Source organism: Ailuropoda melanoleuca, chromosome 8 (assembly GCF_002007445.2).
Source record: "Ailuropoda melanoleuca isolate Jingjing chromosome 8, ASM200744v2, whole genome shotgun sequence".
In the NCBI taxonomy this organism is placed as follows: domain Eukaryota; kingdom Metazoa; phylum Chordata; class Mammalia; order Carnivora; family Ursidae; genus Ailuropoda; species Ailuropoda melanoleuca.
The window spans coordinates 111,476,710-111,495,962 of NC_048225.1; the positions used below are offsets into that span (position 1 = coordinate 111,476,710).

The window sequence follows — 19,253 nt, forward strand, 5'->3', positions numbered from 1 at the left end:
ATAATTTCAAGAGAAATAATAGATAATTTCAAAATAAATTTCAGTAAACATTCACTGTAGTATTTCTACCCACCTGCCTTTTAGGAAATTATGCTATACTTTGTTTTATCTCCGGGGTGTGACTATTATTCCTTAGTCTAGCATTTGTGACTGTTATAGTTCTCATGCTTATAATATTAAGATATCATATAGGCATTTAAATATACTGACCCTGCTTTCAATACTGTTCTGAGCAAAAATTAAAAACAATATGGTAGATAAGGAGTTAAAATTATGAGAAAAAAATCTTATATATAATATTTTCTCTTAGTTCCTCCTAAAACTTTGATCACTAAAGTATCATGGTCAAACAACATAGGAATTGTGGAAGAGTGTTTTTTTAATAATCAGTCTATGTATGACCTTTTCCAAATTTCCCTAAGGTAGCGTGCTCATCTATTTCTAAATTAAGTTTTCCTATGTTGCACCCTTAATTATGAGTGCAATTTGATTTTTTTTATTTTTTATAATACCTTCTCTATTTTAATCTGATATATCACACTTTGAAGTGTGTAATGACCCAAAGCTACTTAAAAATTAAGCAGTATAGTAATGCAGATATAATAATGAGAGATTACAGTAGCTTAAAATAGATTTAGTAAAGTGATGTTTCAAAAATCAAATTAATAACACACCTATGAATGCTTAGTTGGAAAATAGAAAGTAAAATAGAATTTAGAGTCTGATACAACTGATCTATTTCTTTCATGCAACTATTTTCACATAAGACCATGTTAAATGTTTCTAATAGACAGGGGAAAAGTTAGGCCAATAAGCACATCAGATAAGGAAAATTCTGTTTTATTTGCCATTCAGGTTAACTAAGTGAAGTGAAGGGTGGTCTTTATGTGCTTTCATAGAATCCTTTGATTGTTTGAACAAGGAAACTTATTCTTTGGAAATCTAGTCCTTGCTACATTTCTGAGATAGGTTGTGGGATCTAAGTTGCAATGAAGTTTATTGGATAAGTAATTACAGACTGGGAAAAAGCTTCTAAATGTTAAGGTAACAGGAAAACAGTGTCATCATAAATTAATGAGATAGCACCTCACAACTCTTCTTTTTCACACCCACCTCCATTTAGATCATTACTCTTGTCTCAATGTTTGTGTGTGTGTGTGTGTGTGTGTGTGTGTGTGTATTTCATCTTCACCACAACACATTGCCACTAGACAGATAAGTCATGGATATAATTTTCAAGGAAGAATGAACGTAATTTCAAGAAAAGTAATGCAAGCTTTAGTGCAACCCAGTTTGTCCAACAAAAATAGACACTTGATACAGGACATTTATTTGAGTTCACCAGAGAAACAGAAAGATTTGAGTTGCAGTTTGAACCCACAGGCAGTCTGCTGCCAGAATTCCTTCTTGCTTGGGAAACATCAGTCTTTGTTCTATGAGGGGGGCCACCATATTATGGAGAGTAATCTGCTTCACAGAAGTCTACCAATTTAACCATAAATCTCATCTAAATACCAGCTTCACTAAAAACATCCAGGAGGATGTCTGGCCAAATATCAGGACATTGGAGTCCAGCCAAGTTGACATAAAGCTTGTGAAATTTTCATCTCATGCAGATGGAATGAAAATAAAAATAGTATGCATTATTTTTTTTTCAAAGGTTTATTTTATTTATCTGGGAGAAAGAGAGAGACACCACGGGGAAGAGGGGCAAAGGGAAAGGGAGAGAATCTCAAGCAGACTCTCTGCTGAGTGTCAAGCCCCATGTGGGACTCTATCTCAAGACCCTGAGATCATCACCTGAGCCAAAATCAGAAGTCAAATGCTTGACTGACTGAGCCACATAGGTGCCCCCAAAATAGTATGATCTATATAACGCATACTCATTGTTACAAAGTAAAGACATAAGTCAAATAAATAAAAAATTTAGAAGACTTTTTATTTTATTTTTTTTTTAAGTTTTTATTTATTTATTTATTTGACAGAGAGAGAGACAGCCAGCGAGAGAGGGAACACAGGCAGGGGGAGTGGGAGAGGAAGCAGCAGGCTCCCAGTGGATGTGCCTGATGTGGGGCTCGATCCCGGATCACTCCCTGAGCCGAAGGCAGACGCTTATTGACTGAGCCACCCAGGCGCCCCAAGATTTTTTTAAAGCTTAGTATATCTTTTACATTTTTTCCCACTCTATTTCTATTTATTTAAAATGCATACATATGAAATAATATTAGGTGGTAGGTATGATTTTAACCACATATACTATAAATTTTGCCATTATCAACAGAAAAATATTTAGGAAATGAAATTAAAGCATATATTTTGAGTGAATTTATTTTCAATTTTCATGGTTTGGGGATAGGCATTTTTCATAGAGAATAATTATATATAAAAGAATGCATTCGAAGTTGTAGAAATTTGATATTATTTTAACTACGTCAATTAGATAAAATAAATAATAAATTTTGCTTTAAAGATTCATAAGCAACACTGTTCCCCTAATAATTTTAGCCAACTCAGTAATATTAGCAGTTTTCATTCATTTGAAAATAATACAAAACAAAGGAAGGCAGAAAACCTGCCAAGTTTCAATTGGCTTTACACTAAGAACATAGATAAAGCTTGTCTACTCAAATTGAAATATTTTTCTTCGTGCAGATTACATTTCAATGCATCAATGCATCTCTAGATAACACAGTTCATTTTGTTTCCTGCCAATCCAATGCTTAATGTCCATTTCTCAACTTCATTAATAACCACTCTAAACAAAACATTCACCTTTAAAATACATTATAGAGATAAGCCTGAATATTCTCATAGTGACAGAGATTCTAAAAGTGGTAATAACAATTTAAATGATCACCATTGGTAGAAACACTGGCTATTCAGTCCTTCCGTTTGTAAGTCATATTTCCTACCGTGGCCTGTGGAGTGTCACTAACTGGGAGTCTACCCACACTCCCAACTCATCGTGTGAGTTTGGTCAGATTCTCTAATCTTCCTATGTCCATGTGTTTGACTCACAAATGAGAAGGATATTAAAATCTTATGGCTTTTTGTGAGTTTAAAATAAGCCAATATATGTAACACACTGAAAATATTGTCAGACCTGTAATAAAACTTTAATCGCTGTGATTATTTTGTTAATAAACATTTTGCAACCAATTTGCCAAATTGCCTGAATTATAGTCTTTTCAAAACTATTCTGACATACTCTTAAAATAAAATATTTATTACTTTTATATCTTGTCTTGGATCTCTGCATATTCTGACTCTGAAAATTTGCCCTAGGGATAAATGCATTTCAGAGCTCAAATACAGGGGTGCATGTTGCATGTCTCTCTGGGGATTAGCTGGCAATGGATAAATATTAATGATACACAGAAAAGTGTATCTTCAACTCTCTTTAAAGAGTAATCTATGCTTTTATTTATATATTTTTAAAATCTATGTCTTTTTTTTTTAGATTTTATTTATTTATTTGAGAGACAGAGTGAGCAAGAGAGAGCACAGGAGCAGGGGCAGAAGGGGAGGGAAAAAGCAGGCTCCCCTGCTGAGCAGAGAGCCAGAAGAGGGCTTGCTCCCAGGACCCTGGGATCATGACCTAAGCTGAAGGCAGGCGCTTACCAGCCACCCAGGTGACCCTGAGTAACCTTTGGTTTTAAAGGAATAAAAGGGTAAAGCAGACTAGAGCTCACAATTTTGCCATTGGAACTTGAAACTATTCCACTTTTTTAAAGAAACCTTAAAAAAGGAAGTCTAAGATTATTCATATTATTCTTTACTTATTCAAGAATAATTTTAAAAAAAGGTTAGATTAGGGTACAGAGAGGGGCTTACTAGAGAGATTCACCTGCAAGAGACATATGTGAAAATAATTGGTCATGCATAAAAAAATCCAGAGGTGATTTTTTTTTAAAGATTTTGTTTATTTATTCGACAGAGACAGAGACAGCCAGCGAGAGAGGGAACACAAGCAGGGGGAGTGGGAGAGGAAGAAGCAGACTCATAGCGGAAGAGCCTGATGTGGGGCTCGATCCCATAACGCCGGGATCACGCCCTGAGCCGAAGGCAGACGCTTAACCGCTGTGCCACCCAGGCGCCCCCAGAGGTGATTTTTAAAATTCAATATCTACACATATGTGTATTTTAAAGTTACATCTCTTTTTAAAATACGTGTGTATGTGTGTGTATTCAGGCAAGACTAACACTGAAACTGAGTCCATAGAAACAACGTTCTTATGAGTTTTGTAATCTAGAAAGGCTCTGGGTATGAAGACATTCTTTGATCAGATTAATCAAGGAATGTTTTTATAACTCCTAACTTTAACCAGAAGTAGTAGTATTCATTGTTATTGAAATATTAAATTGTTTTTCCTCTATTGCAGTTTCCTCCTCCGTAGTACTTTCCTGTCACTCCAGCTTCCTTGTCTTTCCTCATCACTGGCTTTCCAACTCCACAGCTGGTCTGTGCTGGCTTTGGACAGTGTGAATGGCCATTCCCTGTTCCACAGCCTGGAAACTGTCTCCAGGCAATAAATTAGTAATATGATTACACTTGCTTTTCTTGTTTTCCTTATGAGATTACAGTTCTACATGGTCCTGTTTTACAATGCCTGTAATAACTATTTTCATACAATTTCCCCCATTTTCTACTCTTTAAGGTGTGAACGTGAACCTGGTTACTGTCATTCCATTTTTTTCAGAAGTGAAAAGGTGTAATGCTCCTATTTTATACTTTTTGGGGCTCATAAATAGATGCAGCCAGATATTAGTTTTTTAACCAATCTGGGAATCTATTAATAATTAGTTTGTGTTGGCTACTTATAGTTATTATGGCTACTAAAATATTACATTGCTATTTTATAACTTTTAGTTTTATTTACTGTGATTTCTATTTGCTTCCTTTTTTGAATTCTAGTTCCTTCACTTTTATGATAGTTTACATATTCTCTTCATTCACCGTAGGGAGTGCTCTTAAAATTTTGGCATGCATAAATGCTTTAACGAAGTCTGAAGTTATTAAATGTATTTCCCTCATATGTGGTAAAACCAAACATTTCTTTGAGTCTTCCCTGTTGTTTTTATTTAGGATTTTAGGTCCAATTTGTTTTAAATTATTTAAAACCCAATATGCTTTGTGATGTGTCAACCAATTTGTTGACATTTGCTAATCATTATGTTTTGGTTTCCAGACTTTCCTTCTGAAATGAATTTTCTCCTATTAAAATTTCTCCTTTAGTGTTTCTTTCAGTAATGCTTTATTATTGATAAATCAGATGTTTGTTGAATCTAATTCTGTTTTTTTTCCCCTTTATTATTGTTTTAAAGGAGGTGTGCAGAGGGAGAGAGAGAATCTTTTTTTTTTTTTTAAAGATTTTTTTTTTCTTAATTTATTCAACAGAGATAGAGACAGCCAGTGAGAGAGGGAACACAAGCAGGGGGAGTGGGAGAGGAAGAAGCAGGCTCATAGCAGAGGAGCCTGATGTGGGGCTCGATCCCATAACGCCGGGATCACACCCTGAGCCGAAGGCAGATGCTTAACGGCTGTGCCACCCAGGCGCCCGGGAGAGAGAGAATCTTAAGCAGGTTCCACACCCAGCATGGAGCCTGATACAGGGCTTGATTTCACCACCTTGAGATCACGATTGGAACCAAAATCAAGAGGTGGTTGCTTAACCGACTGAGCCACCCAGGTGCCCTTATTTTTACTTTAATAGTACTTTCCTGTTTTTTTGTACTCATTATGGAGCAAGTTATAAAAATTTGTTTTCCACTTCATTTGTTCTATCTTCAGATTTTTATCATCATGTTATTTTTTAATTCCATCACCTATCATTAGTTTCATAGCTCTAATAATTCTTTGGCAAATTTTGCTAGCCTGTTTCCATATTATCTTGTTATTTACTGTTTTTTTAATATATTCTTACTTTATTTAATTATTTAAGAAATACTTTCAGATTTTCTACTACCTTAGCTAGAGTTACTAATTATTCCAATAACTGGCGCTCACTTCGTAGAGATTTCTCAATATTTCCAGTGCTTAAGAATTTTTTTCTTTAAAACTAACATGTTTTCTAAGATAATGTGTTTTGATGTGGTTTCTGCTATATACGTCTTTTTTTCTATTTTTATGTGATTAGAATGGAAGAGAATCCTTTTTATATTATTCTGGTATAATTTTTACCAAGTCTCTCTCTTCTCTCTCTCTCATGGTTTTTCTACTACACTGACTCTCACATCTTTACTTTTAAATGGAATTAATTATTTACAGAATATTTGTCTTAAATGCTGCAAATTTAATTACATTTTTGAAAGTTAGTTTTAAAATAAATAAAATATGGAAATAATAATCAAAAAAAAGGTATTTGTATACTGCCACTATGTGCTCTGCTGAAATGATTTACTGATATAATAGTGGTTATCCATTGACCCCCAAATCATCTAATATTCCCTAACTTATATGATGGTAGATTAAAATTTCATTTATTAGAATGTGAAGGAAATAAAAATTCATAATTTATAAATGCACGAGCTGTCATCCTTGAAGAATTGGAATATATTGTAAAGCTTAGTTTGGAACTTAGATAACCAAGAGTTGAGGAATGATACTTAAATATGGAGAAACAGTGTCCTCATGTGTGTAATAGGTTGTTTCTTCATGTGTGTAATTGCTTGGGTTAGGGTCAGTGGGAGAAGAAAGATAAAAGCATAAGGAAGAGATATGGAGTCATTTACATACACCCTATTTTCACTTATTTTCCTTTGGAATTAGAACTTGCTGAAACAGTTTTACATTTCTTAAAGAAAAAATACTAGCAGAAAAGCAAATAAACAGAAAAGGCATAACAACATAATATGTAAGAAAATAAGTTTGTTACTTTAAAATAATAATGTGGATATACTTAAGTTCCCCATTTAATTCAAATATTTTACATTTCTGTGGTCTGAAGTTCCATAAATAAGCCTGCCATTCATATCATATTCTCTTATGTCCTAGTAATCTAGAGATGATTGTCTCACTGTATCCATCTCATGCCTTCTGAGAGTCAGAAGACCTTATTAAGGCTTTGTGAATCCTGAGAGGATTTGTTTCCAACTGGTAACATTTTTTTCCTTCTGTTCTTTTGTTCAGCCACCACCACCATTCTTATAGTTTCCCAGCTTGCTCCCACTTTTTAGTTGAGAACATAATTTTATTGTTGGTTGCCTTTTTTTTTTAAATGATCTATTTCCTCACGTTCCCAACTCCCATTCATATTTAAAATATAGTCGCCTGTATTAGATGATTAATCTTTAAAAGATGGTATTTTAATCAGGTTGGCATATTGAGATTATGAATGAAAATAGCAAGAAGTGAGCTCAAGTAGCCACATGAGATTTAAACACAGGTATTAATTTTGGCTCCATGGATAGAAGACAAATGTACCTGTTATACTCTATACCTGCAAAAATGCAGCTCAAACTCTTCTGTCAGGTAGGAGGCATTAAGAAAATTGGTAACCCTTTAAAATAATTGTGCAATTAATCACTGCTGAAATCACTGTTGAAATCCCAAAGAACTAGTTATGACATGCACATTAATACCAAATGAGTTCATCATGATTAATATTGTGACAATAAATACCAGAGGAAATTAATAATGATCAGCTATTATTTTAAAGCCCTGCTACATAATTCAAATATTTTAGCTTGAAATGTAAGCACTTTTAAGGTATATTTTACATACAATTTCCTTTAATTGTGTTTTTATCCAACTTAGTTTAGCTTAATACGTTTTAAATACTTTTATTTTATAAATACTTACTAAAAGAGAATATCATTTCTTCTCATTTCCACCTACTGAGTAGTGATTAAGGCATTTAGACAAACAATGTGATTCAATTTTAGGTAACGGAATTTTGATTTTCTAAAAATTAAGTTAAATTAATTAAATTTAAATTATAAAGTCTTTACTATAAGCAGAGAATTGTGTCATTTATTTTTATTTTCAAAATGACTTGCTTTTTCTCAAATTATGAAAATTGATGTGACTAGTAGCATTAAAATTCCCCAATACACTGCATGCTACTCTTAAGCACATGATTTTCTCAGGGCAAATCTCCTCCATAAGTTTTAGCAGGACATTATTATAATAAGTTCAATATGTACCTTTGTAAATATGAATGAATATGTACATTGTACAGGAGTGAATATGTACATTGGTAAATCTCAATAAATCAAGATTACTGCTAAGCAAACTGTTTTCATGGGTCAATCTTAATTTTAAATTAGTGTCTCTTTGTCAGATCTAATTGTCACCTCTGAACTCCAGGAAAGTAACCCTGATCCCTCCCTACCTGACTCTATACAGATTGCTTCCTCCTAAAATCTCTTTAATCTTCACTGATTTAATACTCTTGTTTTCTGCTTTGCTACCTATCTTGAGACATTCTTGTTCTCGCTTCATAGGAACTGCTGGTTGAGTTTGCACACTGTTTATAACATTATTTTACCCATTACTTAATACTTGTGTTTGAACAAGTGCCAAGCTTCACTATACAGTATGTGACACATAGGGAAAAGCAATATGTATGCCTGATATTCTTTTCTTTATAGAACCTTTATGCAGAATTGCAATTCCTTAACCCAACAATTTTCAAATTTGCCATTCTTCTGCAATGTGGAGTTTCTCGAGGGTGTTACATAGCACTAACAAAACAATCTTTCCTGCCTTTTGCACAAATAAGAATATCTCTGTCTCTGTCTCTCCATCCCTCCATCTGTCTCTCTCTCTTTGTCTCTCTTTCTCTCTTCCCTCCTCTAGCCTGGTCCTGTATTGTAATTACCATGCTGTTCTAGCTACTCAGCTAGACTGGGCTTTTTTATTCTGATAAGGCTTTACCCCATTCACTAAGAAAACCCATCTTCTTCCACCGAAATGGTCTGCAGCATTGCTGTTCCTAACATAGCACATGGACTGGCAAATCTTAGGGCTGCTCTGTGTTTGTTGGCACAGTCTTGACTTCGCTGCCACTATTGTCCCACTCAGTGCTTCTGCTTTACACTCCATACATCAGACAGGAAGAGAAATTTATCTGCCCCCCTTTGTGGGGAATATTGGAAATGACACATAACAGGGAGTCATAGGCATCTTAGATATCCTTCAAATTGTATTGGAGATAAATAGTTCTTTTTGCCTTCAGACAGGAATAAACACTACACAACTATGATGGATATGGAAGAATTGCATAAGCTAACAACTTTTCCTTAAATAGCAATATAGTTCCTAACAAAATAAAGGGCAAATCCGAATTCAAAAAGAACACTTTAGGTGCACAGAAACCAAAAAGTAAACATGAGCAGATACGCATTTGAGAAGCAAAGGAAAGAGTATGGGAAGAATAAAACGCCTAGGTGGATAAATATGAGTGTGTTTGCTTCATTTTAAATGATCTTAGCACATTAGATTGCACTTTCTATTTTGGAAATTTAAATGGTCAGATTTAGATAGTTCTATCATACTGGCCATTAATGTCCTCCATTCCCAAACTCAGACTTCTTCTCAGACTCCCTTGAACATGACCTTCCTCTCCTGACATCAATACTCTTCTCCAGCTTCAAGGTCTCTAGAAATTTTAATTGCTTTCCTTGTACAATGCATCTCATTTAGGAGGCCCAGAATCCTGGAATGCATATGTAATTGAATCGTTCATGTTGACTGTAAGTGCATGAGTCATAGAGGAAAAATTGTAGTTAGTTCAAGGTAACAACAAAAAAAGATATTACTTTACAAATATGAAACAGTAATATATCAACCATGGTTGTCTGGAGGAACAGAAAAGTATAAATTAGAACATTTTTAAATCATTTGAAATCTCATCTTATTGTTCTCTAGATGAGCTTCATTCTTGTCTTTGTTCTAGTTTTTAGATTTAAGTATATTTAAAGCACTCTGTATTGTAACTTATTTTTGTCAATAATCTTCATATTATATGTATTTTGTTTAAATATGTACATGTTTAAACTATATTTATTTGACATATTTTTTATTCTAATACATGGAAGGGTTCTAATATACTTCAATAAGTCATATTCAGGCATTGGGTTGGTTTCAATTTTTAAGTAATATTAGAAATATGTGAAATAACAAGCCAGAAACTAAAATATGTATTTAATATAACTTTCTGGTAAAATGTATAAAAATTTAGGAAACTCTATAGAAAGGGAATTACTATGTCAAAGAGTTTTTAGAATTTTTTAAACTTTATTTGGTATGAGCTTCTAGAGAAATGTTATGTATCTTTACATATCTAACTGCTGATAATGGGTCTATTAATACCCATTTCCTACTATTTATACAGTTGTAGGTATTATAATTAGAAATCTCAATTTCAATTTAATTAAAATAATGCTTATAATTGTCATACAGACCTAAGTTATTTGATGCAAGGACATGCACATAATTTTTATATTTCTGACCTGATTATAAATCCATTTCAAAAAACATTTCATGAGAGTTTGTCAATATTTTTATTGGTACATTTTATTTTTTCACATATATATGTTCTATATTATAATTTATAATTAAGGGTATTAATTGTCTCTATATGGTGCAAATGTTTTCACAGTTTATCATTTTGGTGCATAGCTTAATTTTTGCCATTCAGAAAATGTATTTTCCATTATAGTTTCTATTTTCATTTTTACAGTTATTTTTAGAATGCCTTTTATAACATGGATATTAGATAAATATTTAACTATGTTTTTTCTAGGTCATATTGAAGCAGGAGAGCTAGGTTTTTGTCTCACGGAGTCAAAGAATGAATTTCATGGACAAAGGAGAGTGAGTAAATTGATAGACGATAGAAGTTTATTAAGTAAAGATAGAGAAAAACCTCTCAAGAGTAAAAGGGGTCCTGACAGGGATGTCAACGAGGGCCTTTAGGGTTGGTCTTTAATAGAAAGCTAACCAAGGACCTTAAATCCTTTTAACACTTCTAGCGATGTCACCATTCAGCAAGGACTAGTGATAAACCTTCAATGACTTACTTCCTTTTTAGGATCTGGTTATTCCTTGTTAATCACAGGTGATTATCATAAAAAAAGACACCCACTCTATAAGCTTAAGACAGGGTGGTCCAGTTTGTTCCCTTACCTTGGTTTCCCCACACCTACACATTTTTGGGATTTCTGTGAGCTTGATCACTTAACCCCTTATCTCTCTCTCCCTACCCAGCCCCGCCTGTCCCTTACTCAATATACATGGATTTTTTTTAAAAAAGTCATTGAAATGATAATAAAATTAACAATACACACTGCCCAATTCAAGATTTTTATCTATTTTAAAAAAACACAAAATTTAACTGAGTAAAATTTAAAGAACTTATTGGCTTTATTCAGCGATTCATGAATCAGGCAGCATCCAACGTGGCGGTTAGAAAAAATCTCCAAAGAGCCAGACAAAATGAAAGATTTGTTGACAGAAGGAAGTGGGAACAAGGAAGCTGTACTATGCCAAAAGTATTATTGCAAGGTTACTTTCCCTAGAAGCATGGTAGGGTTTTATTAGGCAGATCACCTAATGCTAATCAAGTGATTCCTGATTGGCTAGTTTAAGATTCCATTTCTGGGAGAGCCAAACTAATCAAGTTAAATCCCAATTTGCTGATTTGGGGCTTAGCAAAAGCAACTCCATTTTAGCCCTGTTGTTTTATATTTAACACTATCTGTCTACCTCTCTATCCAAATTGGTATGCCTTAACAATACACTGTTTAGTTCTGATTGCTCTTTTTCTACAAGATCACACTGGCTATTCTAAACTTATTGCCTTTCCATATAAACTTTAGAATCAGTTTGTCAATATCCACAAAATAGCTTGCTGAGATTTTGATTGAATTTGAGTTGAATCTGTAGAACGAGTTAGGAAAAACTCACATCTTAATATTGACTCTTCCAATCCATGAACATGAAATATCACACCATTTATTTAGATGTTCTTTGATACCTTCCATCAGAGTTTTATGGTTCTCTGCACATGGACTATGTACATATTTTGTTAGATTTATACCCATGTATTTCATTTTTTGCTTACTATTTTAAAATACCTTTTTTAAAAAGATTTATTTATTTATTGGTGAGAGAGAGAGGGAGACAGAGGGAGAGAGAGTGAGCAAGCACACAGAGGGAGAGGGAGAAGCAGACTCCCTGCTGATCAGGGAGCTGTACTTGGGGCTGAATCCCAGGACCCCAGAATTACCCCTAAACAGAAGGCAGACACTTAACCAACTGAGCCATGCAGGTGGCTAAATTCTAAAAATTTAGAATTTTAGTATTTGGCAAAAAGTAATACTTATCATTATGTAATGACTCTATTTATCTTTAAGATTTTTGTTACTGTTTTTTGAAAAGAACATTATCTGAATTTAATGAAGCTATCTATCTGTCTGTCTATCTATCATCTATCTATCTTTTGATCAGAATTTGTTTGGTAAATCTCTCCCATCCTTTTAGCAATAGACTTTCTCTGAATTAATATTGAAATATGTTTCTTTAATAACATTTACTTAAAATACATCTATTTTTAAACAGTAAGTGCAAACCTAAAATATATTTAATGTGTTACATTTACTTTGTTTTCTGTTAATATGCTTTCTATTGTTATGCTCTTTTTGGCTTCTATTTATTTTTAAAATATTTTATTGTCTTCTCTAGGATTGATTTTTAATCTTTTTAAAATTTTCTGCATTGTTTTTGTAGAAATTAATGCTTTATTTTTTATTTAAGTGTTTTGAATTTTTTACATGTATATTTAACACAATAAAACTTAAATTTAATAATTCTACACTCCTAAAGAATATGAGTGTGAATTCTCTGATTATAATCACTTCTCCACTTGGCTTAATAGTCATTTTTTGTCTATATCTTAAATTTACGTCATATTTTAAAAATCCCATGTGTTAGACCTTATTACTGTTGCCATTTTATACATTCAATCTTCATGTTAATTTATATGTTTACCAGATTTGTATTTTTAAAATTACCTCTTTTCCTATCTCAAACTGTATTTTTGGATTACATATTTTAATCTTCCTATAAGCTTCTTCAATTTTAGATCTGAAATTTTTAATTATTTGAAATCCATTCTTAATAGTGTTACAAGATAAACTAAGACATATTGAATATTTTAAAAGTTTATTTGAGCAAAAGTCAATTTGCCTTGAGCAGTGTCAAATCTAGCAGACAGAAAGGAGCTCCCGGGAGCTGTACAAAATGAAAGACATTTTACAGGCAAAAGGGAGCAGAAACAAGGAAGCTATATTAGGCAAAAAAGTGGGTTGGTTTTTACAAGGTTACCTTTCTTTAGGGGATAGAAGGCGTTTATCAGATTACCTAGCTAGTGCTGATTAGGAAATTCCTTATTGGCAGATTTCAGATTCTATTTCTGGAAGAGTCAAAGCTAATTAAGTCTCACATTGTTGACATAGGGCTTAGCATAAGCAGCTTCATTTTGGGATTATTGTTTTAACAATAAGCAAAGTTACTGAGTCCTGAATTCTAGTTAGCAGTTATTTCTTTCTTAAAATGTTGACTATCATTTTGTTGTGCTCTAGTTTCTGTTTTACAGATAAAGACTCTGCTGTCGGACCCATACTGTTACTTACTAGAAGATTTCATTTTCCCTTTGGTGAATTTTCGGTCCTCTGTATAGAAGAACATCCATGGTCCATGGACATTAATAACCTTGTTTTCATGAACTCTCTCCTAAGTCAGTGAACAAAAAATTTTTGTTGAGGGTGTCTAATGTGTAAGTTAGAACTCATACCTTTTTTTTTTCTTTTGGCTACATGAGGGAAACAGCCTGATTAGGTCATTCAAACTAAAGCAAAGTCCTGCCGATATCATTTCACAGAATCCCATCCAAGAAAAGACTTAGCTTAGAAACAGACTTTCTCATAAAAGCAACTACTATGTAGTATTTCTTACTTAATGTGATTGATGAACATGAGTCAAGGCATAGGAAAAAAAAACTATTATGTAAAAGACAAAGATAACACACACACACAAACACACATACACATACTCTGACCTTGGGGGATTGAAGTCAGATTTCAAGAACTTAGTAAAATTTTAATTAATATTTTCATGATTTTGAAAAAATGTTCTTTCATAAATAAAGAACATCATGATATTCATTTATATAGAGGGAACATTTTGAGGAAAAGGAAGCAGTCATAGAGATGAAAGTATGTTGCTAATGTAATATCAAATCGCTGGCTGTCTCTGTCACATAAATAAATAAAATCTTTAAAAAAAAAAGTTCTCATAGGAACACTTTATAAAAAAAAAAGAAGTAATAAACAAGAGACTAGAAGAAATAGTATGTAAATAAAATGACTCATCTCATTGACAACAGCCTTATTTTTTCCTCATATTTAATAATATTAAATTTGAAGTAAGGTTCTCTTCTTAATACACAAAACTACAATTTTATGGGGTGGTACTAAAACCACCACATTTTTTTTCCCTTAGTGAACTTGAAACTTAAGTTTAGAGCACAATTCTAATTTTTATTAATATGATATGATTTACTAATGCTGTGAAATTCTGTGCAGCATGAATGGGCCTTAAAAATGTCAAATTATAATCAGCATTTATATGGAGAACTGAAACACTGCAAGGTTCTTTAATCACAATGCATTGTCAATTTATTTCCTGCCACAGGACCAAATTTATCTTTCCCACGCAGACCCTTAAATTTCTAACACTGTAAATGGCTGAATTGGGTAATAAGGAGATAATATAACATTGCATTTTTTATAGCATTAGTCTTTATATTAAACAGCTATTGTTAGAACAATAAGAAATGTCAACTTGGTTTTTATTATTAGAAATTAATTACTTATAGTTTAATAGAAATAATTATGAGAACTAAAAGCTATGAGTACTTCTTAACTGATAGGTAGTGTACTCAGCTTTTTATAAGCAACACACCTATTGGTAAGCATTATTATCCCCATTTTACAGACCAAGATATATAAATCAGAAAAGAAAAGAAAATTTTTTGCTCAAAGTTACAGAGCTAGGACTGGGGGCCAGATCTATATGAATTCAAAGTATATTTCCTTAGCTATGCTCTTAATAAACCAAAGTGCCAAGACATTGTATACATATAAATGTTTTAAATTATTTTTATTATTACTACTTTCATATTAGTAGATTATCATTTAATTTTTAATATATTTTTATTTATTCATGTAAGTTCCTGGAAAACAAGGATTTAGTATATTATTTAATTCATCTTGTCCAACTAGTCTGGTGGTTTTCACAGAATAGAGTCTCAGTGATAGTTTTTAAAAGAATGGATAATTATCTGAAAAAGAATAGGATTAATCCATATAAAGATTAAATAAAGGTAAACAATTTTTACTACCATCATGCAGTTAAAAAATATTTTTAAAAACATCTAATAGGCAAGCACTTCTTTGTAAATTTATAAGGACACTAAAACAAGAAATACACTTATTGAAACTCTAAAATTTAAGCATCAATATTCTAAGTAACCTAGGTATTTTGAGAGTGACAACATGCCGTAGAAATAGTAAAAAATCTTGAAACTACCAGTAAATAAACTAGAAAGACATAAAAAATTATTTTTTTCTTTGGCTTTTTTTTTTTTTCAGTTGATTTCTTCCTTTGCTACAGCTAATGTCTCCAACAAGCTTATTCTATAGAATATGTGCTACATGGTATCTGGTAAAAGAATAACCATATTTCATAGAATTTAATGAAAATCAAATTTAGCACCATTATTATTACAAGGATCTAATTTTCCCATATAGTTTTAATATGCCAAAATTTTGTTCCTTAAGAATGTGTCTTAAGGAATTTCAATAGAGTAGTACATTAAATGCTTATAATTTTTATAAGTATACTTTATACCTGCAAGATTCCCCATAGACAGTGTGACCAAGTGTCTAGCTTCTGGAACTGGAATCCAATTCCTATTTTTAATGGTTAATATGTGTTGATTTTGTGGCAAATTATATAGCTTCTCTATTCTTTACTTTCTTCTTCGTACCATTTTGTAGTGCCATTTTGATTTAAATGAGTTAATATTTGTAAAGCACTTAAAAACTCACATGAAAAAAATAAACATTCAAAAATACTATTATTATTAGCCTTTATCATTTCTTTTGCTGGGCAAATTTAACGTAAGATATCCAAACATTTTATTATATCTATAACCTACTACCAGTGTGCTGTTATTATCAAACTATGCATGTTTAATTACAATAGTTATTAGAGTTGTGTTTTGATATGAATAAATGCACAGAAAGTGGATCAATTTGTTTAGGAAACCAAACTTCAATTATGAGTTTCAATCACTTTTAGTTACAAATATTACACTTGGAGAAATATATAAATGTAGAAACATTGAGCTAAATAATCCAAAAGACAAAATCTTGTTTGCTTTATGTTGTGGATTTTCACACAATAACCACAAAGCTCTGCAAAATGTTTAGATATAAGAATAAAGAACAATCACTGGTTGTAAACATTTCCTAAGAGAACAATAATTGTTAATAACTTAACATTTTGTCTTTTTTGGTGATCCATAAAATAAAGGTGCTCCATGTATTTACAATAAAATATTAAATATATAACATACTTTATGTCATTATTTATATTTTGACTTTCTATGCAAAACTCACAGTAGTGTCAACAAATGTTGGTTAAGAAAAAATAATCACTGACCTTGATATAACTATCATTGACAATTGATTATGATTAACACTGATTGAATTCAGCCTTTACTTATTATTGATAAATGGAGCAAAGCCACCATTGGTAAGGCAAATTCATATGGAAGTACCGTACACACATTGAACCTCAATCAGAGCAATTTCCAGAATTAGCAAAGCTATTATTTGTCCCCATTCCAACATGAAAATATTTCAACAGAAATCATTTGTTCCTCTTAAGATAGTTTAATTGTTGTTGTTTAAAAGAAGAATGCCAGAATAATTATAGCTCAATATCTGTACTTAAAACTTATGCTAAACAGCTCTTGAATGGATATGTCATTATATCCAGGTTATAACCATTGCTTATGACAAATTATTCTCTATGGATGCAAATCTTTGGTTTATTATTATTGGTCAGAAAATTCTACCTTTTTTTGTTTTTTAAAGAGGGAGAGAAAGCATGCTTGCATGAGGTGGCAGGGGAGGGGCAGAGGACGAGTGAGAAAGAGAATCTTAAGCAGACTCTAAGCCCAGCTCAGAGCCTGATGCAAGACTTGATCTCATGACCCTGAGATCATAACCTGAGCTGAAATCAAGAGTGAGATGCTTAACCAACAGAGCCAGCTAGATGCCCCTGAATAATATTTTCTTAATTTCACGTGTTGAAATGCTATTTAATTATTTTTATTTTTTTTTTCCATTGGAGCACTTTAAATTATTTCTGTTTATTATATTCTGCTTGTGGTCTTTGGTGGATTGAAATAGCTTTAAATATATATATATTATATATATATGTTATATATATTATATATATATATTACAATATATCAGTACTTTTTTTTGAAAACAGCCTCTGTCACATGAATAAATGCAAATAAAAAAATTTGCTAGAACAGAGAGCTTGTTAAAGATCAGCTCATTTTAGGTTTCATTAGCATTGCAGTGGAGATATAATGGAGAGTGTTTTGGAAATCAATCTAGCAAAGTCATTATTCTTCAAATACAAGGCTTTCTAGAAATATTTATGACTATAATAAGCACATTGTTTTCAGAGTAATGAATTTTATAGGTTAGAAAACATCATTTAGAGATATTTAAATATTGCCGTAAAAGCATTTAGCTATTACTGTGAACATCTAATAAGACATAAAGGTTTATTAGAAGATCTATCTTAAGAAAACATATATATTTGACATGCAAAAAAGTAATTGTATTAGTTTTCTTGCTTCCTACTTAATCAACCTGATTGAGTTCATTAGATCATCAATTTTGTTAATAAACATTGTATGTTTGTTGTAGCATGTCTATCCTTCATAAATAATATTACAGCCACGTCTCTTGTTAGCCAATTAAATTTATTAACATAGTAAGATATTATATCATTGCAAGTAAGAATATGAACACAACAGTTACATTTGATTTCTTTTTAGAACATTATTCTTTCCAAAATGGAAGTGGAAAACCATAATACATAATTATTAAGCAGGAAAAAACAGAAATTCAGCACCAGAGTAAGCCAATAGAAAAGATGATGGGTAAAACCTGGAAGATAAATTACAAACATCTATAGGAAATAAAAAGTAAACAAGTAGCTTTAAATAAATACATATAATAAGTATCAAATATGTATAGAAATTGTTTTAGAAAACATATCTCAGATTATAATCTTCAAGGTTTTCTTAAATTTCATACTGAATTTCACAGCTATCAAATGTATATGGATCATTTATGCTCCTTGCTTCTCTTTTAAGATATTTGCAATGAAGTTATTTTTAAATTAGAAATAATATCTGAGGCTGGATAACCATAGTAGAGGTTGAGTATTGAGTAGATTTTGACATGTGCCACTCTAATCACCATGAACAGCTATTCAAATTAAAATCATGCACACATATAGGTTTAAGAAAAAAATGGAAAATATGAAAAATATGTCCAGTTAAAACCGTGACTGCAGTTTCTGGTTATCTTATGATCTCAAACTTCTAAATCAGAAAAATATTCTTTCAGAAAGCATATCATTAATGCATTTATAATAAGGATTAATGTTATCATCCAAGATATTTGTAATTAACAAAGAAATGGGTGGTGACTTGTGGATGTATCAACAAACTAGTGAGATAAACATTATTTTGGTTGTTTTCTCTTAGATATGGAATTTGAACTAATATCTCTGTCCTCAGTTCTTGCCAAGACAGCCTCTCAGTAGAGCAACTCACTACATGGCAATTTGCTTTATCAGAGCAAGGATAGAAGAGCCAGAGATACAGGGTACAAGCAAGATGGAAACCAGCCCTTTATAATCTAATCTCAGAGGTGGTATCCCATCATTTTTGCAATATTCTATTAATAAGAATTACGTGTGTAGGTCCAGGCCACACTCAGTAAAAGGGGATTGCACTAGGGCTTGAATGTCAGGAAGCCAGGATCACTGAAAGCCAACTTAGAAAGCTGCCCATCACAAAATTAAGTGCAAAGAAAAAATCTGTTCTGGAAAATCTAAACATCTTTATTTTGTCCGTCTTATTTTTTTT

General features: G+C 32.1%; 1 pseudogene; it reads right to left on the minus strand.

Annotated features, from left to right (window-relative positions):
- The window catches only part of LOC100464357, a 194,737-nt pseudogene extending 185,691 nt beyond the window's left edge, over positions 1 to 9,046 (minus strand).
- Between the last annotated feature and the right edge of the window lie 10,207 nt (positions 9,047 to 19,253).